This window comes from Cebus imitator, unplaced genomic scaffold (assembly GCF_001604975.1).
Source record: "Cebus imitator isolate Cc_AM_T3 unplaced genomic scaffold, Cebus_imitator-1.0 Scaffold207, whole genome shotgun sequence".
Taxonomy (NCBI): domain Eukaryota; kingdom Metazoa; phylum Chordata; class Mammalia; order Primates; family Cebidae; genus Cebus; species Cebus imitator.
In genome coordinates, this window is record NW_016107522.1 from 1,006,366 (window position 1) to 1,017,140 (window position 10,775).

Sequence of the window (10,775 nt, forward strand, 5' to 3'; positions counted from 1 at the left end):
AAAAAAAAAAGATACATTAAATATGTACAGCTTTTTGTATGTCAATTACACCTAAGTAAGCAGTTTTTAAAAAAACGTATGATCGAACCCACACCACCAACTAATAAAGAAAAAACCAATGAGTAATGCAAAAGAAAAATCACGTTTCAGTTTCCTCCTACCTTGGGTTAAGAACACTATCAATAATTTGCATGCAGTGAATACAGTTTCCTAAATACAACAGATGAATTATTTTCTATACATTTATTTATGGATAATTGGTTAATAAACACATTTTAAGTTCAACATATTATGTATTTCTGAGTGGGGAAGCAATCTTAAACACTTAAACACCAGAAATGTACAAAATGTTAAGTGAAATAATACAAAGTGCCTTGTGTTTTGATTCTGTAGTCGCACCATAAAAATCTCAGATTAAGAGAACTCTGAAAAACATTGTTTTGAATATTAAGAATCATGTTTTGAGGGAGGGAGAGAATTAACAGCCTTTCTCTGCCTTAAAATACTTCTTATGAAATGTTTTATGAAATTGCAATTGGAATGAAGCAGCTCCTAAAGTCGTCAGTGTCCAGAGGAGGAAAAACTGAGCACGGGAGCAAACTACTGTTTTACTCAACTCCTTCCAATGCTCAGCTGAAGAAGTTCTCAGCTGAGAGCAGGCACAGTGGCTCATGCACATAATCCCAGCTTTTTTGGGAGGCTGAAGTGGGTGGATCACTCGAGGCCAGGAGTTTGAAACCAGCCTGGCCAACAAGGTGAAGCCCCAACTCTACTAAAAATAAAAAAATAGCTGGGTATGGCGGCAGGCGCCTGCAACCCCAGCTACCCGGGAGACTGAGGCAGGAGAATCACTTGAGCCCAGGAGGCGGAGTTTGCACCAAACTGAGATTGCACCACTGCACACCAGCCTGGACAACAGAGCGAGATACTGTCTCAAAAAAAAAATAAATAAATAAATCAGAACAAAACAAAACAGCTGCTGAAGTCTTTTCTATTTTAGAAAGGTAGTATGAATAAGTTTTTCTACATATTAACTACAATTTATGGTACTTTGTGAAATGTTTTCCCGTTTTTAAATGCAAGAGTCTATCATATCTCCACTCACAAAGCAACAGGTGCTGCTAGGGGTCTTAGGCTAAGATCTGCCACCCCAGCAGTCTGCACGGACCGTAAGCAGGCGTGGAGAGGACCAAGTTCACCTGTCAGCAGCACCACGGAATCCGACTCTCCAGCCTTTCTGCCATTAATTATCATAGATATGGCCTTTTTCCTGATGTTCTATTCCCATTGGGGGCTTTTTATTAAGACCTTGTTCCTGTGAACACATTTGGGGCACGACATATTGTCTTCAAGGTGCGGGGGTGGAAAACTGGAGGCAGGAAGCAGGAAGAGCGCACTCACTCTCCCTTCTTGCTTTTCTGGAACCCAGGCTTACACCAGCATGAAACTGCAGATGCACCCAACCATCTGTGTCTGCAGGGAGACTTTTCCCATGGACCACACACCACCTGACACCACTGGCTTCTTGTGGAGGTTCCACCGCCTCTGGCGTCCTTGCCCTGGCTGAAATTCTCACCCAGGAGGCCAGCACAACCTCTGGGGCAGAAGTTGTCACCACAACCGTATTAACTCCCTCAAGGAGAGCAGTGGACCCTTCCAGAGCAGGCAGCCCCTCTGCAGGGGGAAGGGCCACTTGAGGAGGCTGTGTCCCAGAACTCTGCAGGCACGCTTTCCCTTTTTCCACCTTTAATTTATTTTGCAATGACTTCCGGATTTTGGCCTCTTTTGCTGTGCTAGGGAAATCCTTTTGGTTTGGGTAAGCAAAGGCACACAGGCGCTTATATGCATCCAGTTTCTGGCCTCTGGTGCTCAGCTTTAATTGCTGACACCAGGCCTGTACGATGTCCCGGTGAATCAGATTAACAGGTGGCAGTTTAGAGGGTAAGGGAGGGATTGGTACCTTCTTCTGAGGTCTGGGGTTATCACAGTCTGCCTTCTTCTTAGGGCAGAGCACTTTGTCACCTTTAACAGAAACTTTTCCTTTGGTTCCCCCCTTCGCTGATGATCCCGGCAAAGCAATCGTGTTTGGTTGATTAGAAGCCTGCTGATCCTCTTCCCTCACCTTCTCTGTGGAGGTCCACTCCTTGCCTTTTACCTTCTCCATATTCGGACAGGAAGCGGAGCTTGGCCAGATCACAGTATGTAACCTTTTGTTACTGACTTTTTTTCCAGAAATATGGTTGCCTTGAGATCCATCCAAGTGGCTGACTGCATCAATAGTTACTGCTTAGTATTGCTGAGTTGTATTCCACTGTATGGATGTACGGTCCACCCAGAGTATGTATGCAGAGATTTTTTTGTGTGTGTATGTGGTTTTGTGACTGGGTTCCGGGGTGCAGGGGAGACTCAGTTCCCCTGAGAGGATGTTCTTCCAGGCTCTTGGTCTCTCGCTCACCCAAGAATGGGAGAAGGGACCGCGCGGGGCACCGTGCACTCGAAAGTAAATATCAGACCTCAGAGAGTTTTTGCAGGAAGTGATTTATTTAGGCAGATAAAGAGAAAAAGGGGAAAGAAAAAGATAAGAGAGAAAAGCTTCCATGAGATTGTGGAAGGGACCCAAATATGGAATCCGGAGAGGTGTGGAAGAAGGGGACTTTTAACTTGGGAGGAATATCCACCTCCTTTAAGTTTCCGGGCCTAAGAAAGGAGTTCCTTTAAACTTCCGATGGAGTGATTGATCTTTGATTCTTTCCCGTGAGTGCGAAAATTTAAATAAAGACCTCTAATACTAGGAGGGAGAGGTAGGGGAGGCATGGCGCTGGGAAGTTCTTGCCCTTGAAACTACGCCCCTTTGTGGACCCGGGAAGAGAGTACATTCTCTCAGTTTTAAGGAGCAGAGAGTTTAACAGGCAAGAAAGAACTGGGAAGTCTGAAGGAAGAAGCTCCCCCTACAGAGATCGAGGGAGGAGGGGCTCCAAAGCTGAAAGAGGAGACCCCAGATTTTTTTTTTTTTTTTTTTTTTTTTTTAGACAGGTTCTCACTCTGTTGTTCAGGCTGAGTGCAGTGGCATGATCTTTAGGTAGGCTCACTGCAGCCTCTACATTCAGGCTCAGGTGATCCTCCCACTTCAGCGTTCTGAATAGTTGGGACCACAGGCACATGTCACTGTTACAGGTAGTTAGACAGGCATGAATGGGGCATGAGAGGACTCCTCTCCCCCACCCACTAGAATGTTGGGTGATGGTTCGACAATGTTCGCATTGCCTCTCTAAAAATGATTAATCGGCAGCCAGCACCAAAAAGAGACAATCTCCTGCTGATCCACGGCTGTTGACATTAAAGTGTTAATTGAATGCTAGGCGCAACAAGAGCTTCCAATAAAATCTCAGGTATTGCCTGCACATGCGCATTAAGAGACAAGATGGCCGGGTAGGACTTTCCAGGGACCCTCACTGGAAAAAGGAAGAAAGCCTCATATGGACACGCATGCAACTTCCGAAACCAATTTCCTAAACCCACTGTGCGTGATCGCCTCCCATGGGTAAGGAGGGCACTGCAGTGGGCAGCCCACCCTGAGGGAAGAATCATGGGAAAGGGTGCAAGATGCTGGAGGTGGGCCAGTCCACAGAACCCCAGCAGCAAGCTTCAACCCTGCACTTGTTCTTCAAGCTGCCTGCCTGGGTCTCTTCCAAGCATACCTGCCCTTCTTCCTTGTTCTAAAGCCTTTTCAAATAAACTTCCACTCCTGCTCTGAAACTTGCCTCGGTCTCTTTATCTGCCTTATGCCCCTCAGTTGAATTCTTTCTTCTGAGGAGGCAAGAACTGAGGTTGCTGCAGACATGTCAGGATTCACCACCAGTAACTCAGATACTGGCCACCAGAACACCACCACACCTGGCTTATTTTTTGTATTTTTTGTAGAGATGGGGTTTTGCCATATTGCCCAGGCTGGTCTCAAATTCCTGAGCTCAAGAGATCCTCCTGCCTTGGCCTCCCAAAGTGCTGGATTATAGGCATGAGCCACTGTGCACAGCCTTATCCAGATATAAATATATATTTTTTGAGATTGAGTTTCTCTCTTGTTGCCCAAGCTGGAATGCAATATTGTGGTCTTGTCTCACTGCAACCTCCGCCTCCCAGGTTCAAGCGATTCTCTTGCCTCAGCCTCCTGAGAAGCTGTGCCCACCACCATGCCTGGCTAATTTTTGTATTTTTAGTAGACATGGGTTTTCACCAGGTTGACCAGGCTGGTCTCCAATTCCTGACATCATGATACGCCTGCCTTGGCCTCCCAAAGTTCTGGGATTACAGGTATGAGCCAGTGCACTGGCCGTATCCAGAGATTTTTAAACCATTCACCCACTGAAGGAAACTTTGGTTGTTTTTTGTTTCTGAATGTTATTGTTGATGAAGAGAGTCAAACTCTGTAAAGTGTTTGAAGACATTTATTCTGAGCTGAATGTGAGTGACCATGGTCCATGTCACAGCCTCAGGAGATCCTGAGAACCTGGTCAGCCTACAGGTTGGTTTTATATGTTTTAGGGAGACGTAAGACATCAATCAATACATGTAAGATATACATTGGTTTGGTTGGGAAAAATGGGACAACTGGAAGTGGAGGTGGATGGGGTGGGGGTGGGGTTCCAGGTAATAGGCTGATTCAAAGATTTTCTGATTGGCAATTGGTTGAGAGTTTGTCTAAAGCCTTGGAATTAATAGAAGGAAATGACCACTCACTCCCATGATGGCCTGAGCTAGTGTTTCAGGTTTATTTTAGAAATAAACGCTTGGCCGACAGGAGGGGACCATTTAGTTGGTTGGGTGGCTTAGAATTTTATTTTTGGTTTACATTATGAATCAGGTGGGAAAAGCATTTGTGCAAAGGTTTTTTTTGTTTGTTTGTTTTTGTTTGAGATGGGTTCTGGCTCTGTCGCCCAGGCTGGAGTGCAACAGCATGATCACAGCTCACTGCAACCTCTGTCTCCTGGGCTCAAGGAATCCTCCCACCACAGCCTTCTAAGTAACTGGGACTACAGGTGTATGCCACCACGCCTGGCTAATTGTTTTTTTTTTTTTTTTAATTTTTAGTACAGATGGGGTTTCACCATGTTGACCAGGGTAGTCTCAAACTCCTGAGCTTGAAGTGATCCGCCTGCCTTGGCCTCCCAAAGAGATGAAATTACCGGTGTGAGCCAGCATGCCCGGCCCTGTGCACAGGTTTTGTGAGTGCATGAGTTTTCATTTCTTTGGGATAAATGTCTAAGACTGTTAGTGCTGGTTGTTTTATAGTTACATGTTTAGTTTATAATGAAGCAGATGCTTGGTGCCACAAAGAAAACTCAGCACTGAGACAAAGGATATTCCAGCAAAGCAATTTGTACTTCCTGCACTGCAGGAAGGGTAGCCATCTTGCTATGAGAGTGCAATGAACAAAGGATAAGCAGACATATTTATCCCTTACGCATTTGGGGTTGTCCTTATTGCTGTGTCTGATCTCCATTGGTTGGAGCCAGACCTCACACTCTAAACTAAAACCCAATTGGCTAATAAAGTAAAACATTTTAAAACAGGCAAGGGGCATAGGCCGAGAGCTGGAACATGCTTGTGAGCACGTCCAGCACAGATATCTTGGTTAAAGCACAAGGACATAGAATATACTTACTACATGCCTGTAAGCATGGCGTGTCTAACAGCTGCATAGCATAGGGCTAAACAAAGAGTTATTAGCAAATTTATTCTTTAACAAGAAAGAAGACTTTGAAGAGGAACATTCCTACTTTCCACATAATGTAAACCAAAAATAAAATTCGAAGGTCCCCAACCATCTGAATGGACTTCCTCCCCAGCCAGAACACTCTAAAATTTGACCTGAGAGACTGGTTCAGGCCATAACAGGAAGTGGAGACATGCTTCATTATACTTCTCAGGCATTACATCAACACAGACCTGAAGTCTGATAGGAAACATTTACAATCTATTCTCTCTGAAGCCTGCTACCTGGAGACTTCATCTATGTGATAAAACCTAGATCTCCACAATCTCTTATCTCAACCCAGACATTCCTTTCTATGGATAACTGTTTCAACCAATTGCTAAGTAGAAAAATTTTAAAACTACCTGTAACGTGGAATTCCACTCTCACACTTTGAGTTGTCCCACCTTTCTGGACTGAACCAATGTTATTTCCTAAATGTATTTGATGGAAGTTTCATGTCTCCCTAAAATGTATGAAACCAACCTATACCCCGACCACCTTAGGCAACATGTTTAGGACCTCCCAAGGGCTGTGTCATGGGCCATGGTCGCTCATATTTGGCTCAGAATAAATCTCATCAAATATTTTGCAGAGTTTGACTCTTTGTTGACAATAAGAAATCATTGAATTATTTTGCAGACGGGCTGTACCGTTTTCCATTCCAGTTTCTTTGCTTCTGTGCCAGCATTTGGTGCTATCCCTATTTTTTATTTGTACTATTCTAATAAATGTGTAGCGACATTTTATTCTGGTCTCCATTTGCATTTTTCTTACTTTTTGGTTTTTTTGAGACAGAATTTCACTCAATCACCCAGGCTGGAGTGTAGTGGCTTGATCTTGGCTCACTGCAACCTCTGATTCCCGGGTTCAAATGATTCTCCTGCTTCAACCTGCCGAGTAACTGGGATTACAGGCATGCGCCACCACACCCAGCTAATTTTATAGTTTTAGTAGAGACAGGGTTTCTCCATGTTGATCAGGCTGGTCTTGAACTCCCAACCTCAGGTGATCCGCCCACCTTGGCCTCCCAAAGTGCTGGGATTACAGGCGTGAGCCACTGTGCCTTGTCTATTGTTATTTTTTTAGAATTGTCTTTGTCTGTTTGTGATTTCAGGGCCTCATAAAATGTGTCTGGAAGTGTTCCCAACTCTTCTGTTTTCTGGAAGATATTGTATAAAATTGGTGTTAATTCTTTAAATGTTTTGGATAATGCTCTAGTGAAACTGTCTGGGCACAGAGACTTTTTTTATTTGGACAAGAAATTTCTGTCACCCAGACTTGAGTGCTGTGGAACGATCTTGGCTCACTGGAGCCTTGACTTCCTGGGTTCAAGTGATCCTCCCTCATTAGCCTCCGGAGTAGTTGGGACTATAGGCACATGCCATCATGTCCAGCTAATGTTTGTATTTTTTGTAGAGATGGGGTTTTGCCATATTGCCTAGGCTGGTCTTGAACTCTTGGGCTCAAGTGATCCACCTGCCTTGGCCTCCCAAAGTGCTGGGATTACCAGCATGAGCTGTTGTGCCTGGCTTCCTTTACATTGAATTCTGCTTTTTTTTTTTTTTGACACGGTTTTTCTCTTTTTCTCAGGCTGGAGTGCAATGGCATGATCTCAGCTCTCTGCAACCTCCGCCTTTTGGGTTCAAGTGATTCTCATGCCTCAGCCTCCCAAGTAGCTGGGATTACAGGTGCACGCCACCACGCCTGGCTAATTTTTGTATTATTAGTAGAGACAGGGTTTCACCACGTTGGCCAGGCTGGTCTTGAACTCCTGATCTCAGGTGATCCACCCTCTTTGGCCTCTCCAGCTGCTGGAATTATAGACATGAGCCACCACGCCTAGCCTCTGCTCTTATTTTTATTTCCTTCTTTCTTCTTGCTTTGAGATTATTTTGCTCTTCTCTGGTTTCTGATTATCTAAATAATCAGAGCTTAGATTATTGACATAAATCCTATCATGCTTTCTAATGTACACATTTAATGCTATAAATTTTCTTCTCAGCAGGGTGCAATGGCTTGCTCCTATAATCTCAGCACTTTGGGAGGCCGAGGTAGGCAGATTGCCCAAGCTCAGGAGTTTGAAACCAGCCTGGGCAACATCTCAAAACCCATCTCTACTAAAAATACAAAAAATTAGCTGGGTGTGGGGGTGGGCGCCAGTACTCCCAGATACTCGGGAGACTGAGGTAGGAGAATCACGTGAACCCAGGAGGTGGAGGTGGCAGTGAGCCAGGATCATGCCACTGTACAGACAGAGATTCCAACAACAAAAAAAATTCTTCTCAGCAGTGGTTTAGAGATATCCTACCAGTTTTGATATGTTGTATTTTCATTTGCATTTAGTTCTGTTTTTTTTTTTTTTTTTGGAGACAGAGTCTCTCTCTGTCACCCAGGCTGGAGTGCAATGGCATGATCTTGGCTCACTGCAACCTCCACCTCCTGGGTTCAAGTGATTATTTTGCCTCAGCTCCCTGAGTGCTGGGATTATAGATGCCGCCACCATGCCCAGCTAATTTTTGTATTTTTAGTAGAGATGGTGTTTCACCATGTTGGCCAGGCTGGTCTTGAACTCCTGACCTCAGGTGATCTGCCTGCCTCGGCTTCCCAAAGTGCTGGATTACAGGCATGAGCCACTGCGCCCGGCTATGTATGTTTTATTTGAGGCTTTCTTTTTTGCTCGCAAATTATTTATAAGTGTGTTGGTTAATTCCCAAGCATTTGGAGATTTTTTTCTATTGTCTTTCTGTTATTGATTTCTAGTTTAATTCCATTATGGTCAGGGATTTTAATTATTTTTAATTTGTTAAGGTTTGCTTTATGACCCAAGATATGGTCTATCCTGATTAATATTCCATTAGGTACTTGAAAAGGCTGTATTGTGCTGTTGTTGATTAGGGTGTTTTACAAATGTCAATTAAATCCTATTTGATAGTGTTGCTCAGTTCTCCCATGTCTAATATTGTTTGGATGTTTGTCCCCTCCAAATCTCATGTTGAAATGTAATTTCCAATGTTGGGAGGTGGGGTCTGGTGGGGGGTGAGTTGGATTATGGGAGTGGGTCCCTCATGAATGGTTTAGCACCTTCCCCTTGGTGATGAGTGAGTTCTCAATTAGTTCACATGAAATCTAGGTCTTTAAAAGTTTGTGGCATTGTCTGGGCATGGTGACACATGCCTGTAATCCCAACACTTTCGGAGGCTGAGGCAGGAGGATCACTTGAGCTCAGGAGTTTGAGACCAGCCTGGGCAATAAAGCAAGACCTCTTCTCTACTAGAAATTGAAAACATCAGCTGGGCATGGTAGTATGCGCTTGTAGTCCCAGCTACTCAGGGGGCTGAGGTGGGAGAATTGCTTGAGCCCAGGAGGTAGAGGCTGCAGTGAGCTGAGATGACACCATGGCACTCCAGCCTGGGCAACAGAGTAAGACTCTGTCTCAAAAAAAAAAAAGAAAAGAAAAGAAAAGAAAAAAGTGTGTGGCATCTCCCTCCTCTCTCCTCCTCCTCTTGCTGTGTGATGTACTGGCTTCTCCTTTGCATTCTGCCATGACTGGAAGCCTCCTGAGGCCCTCACCACAAGCAGATGCTGGCACCATGTTTCCTATACAGCCTGCAGAACTGTGAGCCAATTAAACCTTTTTTCTTTACAAATTACATAGTCGTCAGCCGGGTGCAGTAGCTCACGCCTGTAATCCCAGCACTTTGGGAGGCTGAGGTGGGCAGATCACCTGAGGTCAGGAGCTTGAGACCAGCCTGATCTGACCAATATGGTGAAACCCCATCTTAAAAAAAAAAGAAAAAAATAAAAAATAAAAAATAAATTAAAAAAATATAAATTACATAGTCTCAGCTATTTCTTTATAGCAATACAAAAATGGCCTAATACAATGTCTTTACTGATTTTCTATCTAATTTCTATGTATTTCCAACTGTAACTGTGGATTTTCTACTTCTCCTTTCAGCTCAGCTTTTGCTTCATGTATTTTGGAGCTCTGTTGTTTGGTGCATATATATTTGGGATTATTGTCTTCTTGGTGGATTGATTCTTTCATCATTATACAATATCCCTCTTCATCTCTAGCAATTTTTTCTCTGAAGTCTACTTTATGTGATATTAATATAGTCACTCCTGCTATTTTATTATTATTATTTTTTGCTTCAAATAGCTTTATTTCCATTTGGTCCAAGGCTTGTTCGGGTAGTCAGAAAGCTGCCCAGAGGCTGGAGGGAGAGGCTTAGGCAGAAGCCCTGTTATTTTGCAAGGGCCCTTCAGAAGTCGCTGGGCTCCGAAGGCTCTTAGCCGTGCTTCAGAGTGAGCTTTTGGAAGACAGACTCGTGCAGCCCAGCCTGAGGGCCGGCCAGCCTGCGGAGGTTGGTCAGGTGGTCACCCACCTTCTGGATGATTTTCACATCCTCATCTAGGAAGTGACTCTCCAGGAAGCCACAGAGATGGGGGTCTGTGCGGGCAGAACCCAGGGCATGAAGATCCTAAAGGGCCTGGTTCAGAGTTTCCCCAGGGCCATGGCGGCTTCCACGGCGCCCAGGGTTTTGCCCCACTCATCTCGAGCCGGCTTCTTGATGTCCTGGAAGAGAGCGCGGCCGCCACGCTGGTTTTGCATCTTCGGGAGACGCTCGTAGGCCTCGCACTTCTCCTCGGCCGATTCATGGAAGAAGTGGCTCCCGCCTTCCTCCATGAATCACATGGAAGGCCACATCATCGCGGTCCAGATACTATCCCAGACAGGCAGGTGTAGGAGGCCTGCAGGTACACATTGAACAGGTGGGTGACGGCTGCCTCCACGTCGGGGGAATAATTCTGATGAATCTCGGAGCTCATGCTTGGTCGGCAAGAAGGAGCCAACCACAAAAACGGTGTTAGCAGGTCCCCAGAAGCAGGAGGTGTCCGAGAAGGCGGTCCCAGAGGTTGCAAGTGGAGAGGAAATCGGAGGCTGGTCGGAGGCTGGAAGAAAGAGTCTCCAGGGTCTGTTCCGTCCACACACTTGAATCAAGAGACAGATCGCAGG

At 45.0% G+C, this 10,775-nt stretch overlaps 1 long non-coding RNA gene and 1 pseudogene across 2 annotated transcripts in view; one reads left to right on the forward strand and one right to left on the reverse strand.

The window, feature by feature from the left end:
• Positions 1–10,170, forward strand: part of LOC119474073 — a 17,099-nt gene extending 6,929 nt beyond the window's left edge. Inside the window, exon 4 of the long non-coding RNA XR_005203370.1 lies at positions 10,093–10,170. This is a non-coding gene — a long non-coding RNA (uncharacterized LOC119474073). The remainder of the gene's footprint in view (positions 1–10,092) is intronic.
• Positions 976–2,188, reverse strand: LOC108317771 (annotated as a pseudogene). The gene has a single exon (XR_005203369.1). The product of XR_005203369.1 is annotated as a developmental pluripotency-associated protein 4-like (transcript).
• Positions 10,171–10,775: the final 605 nt, after the last annotated feature.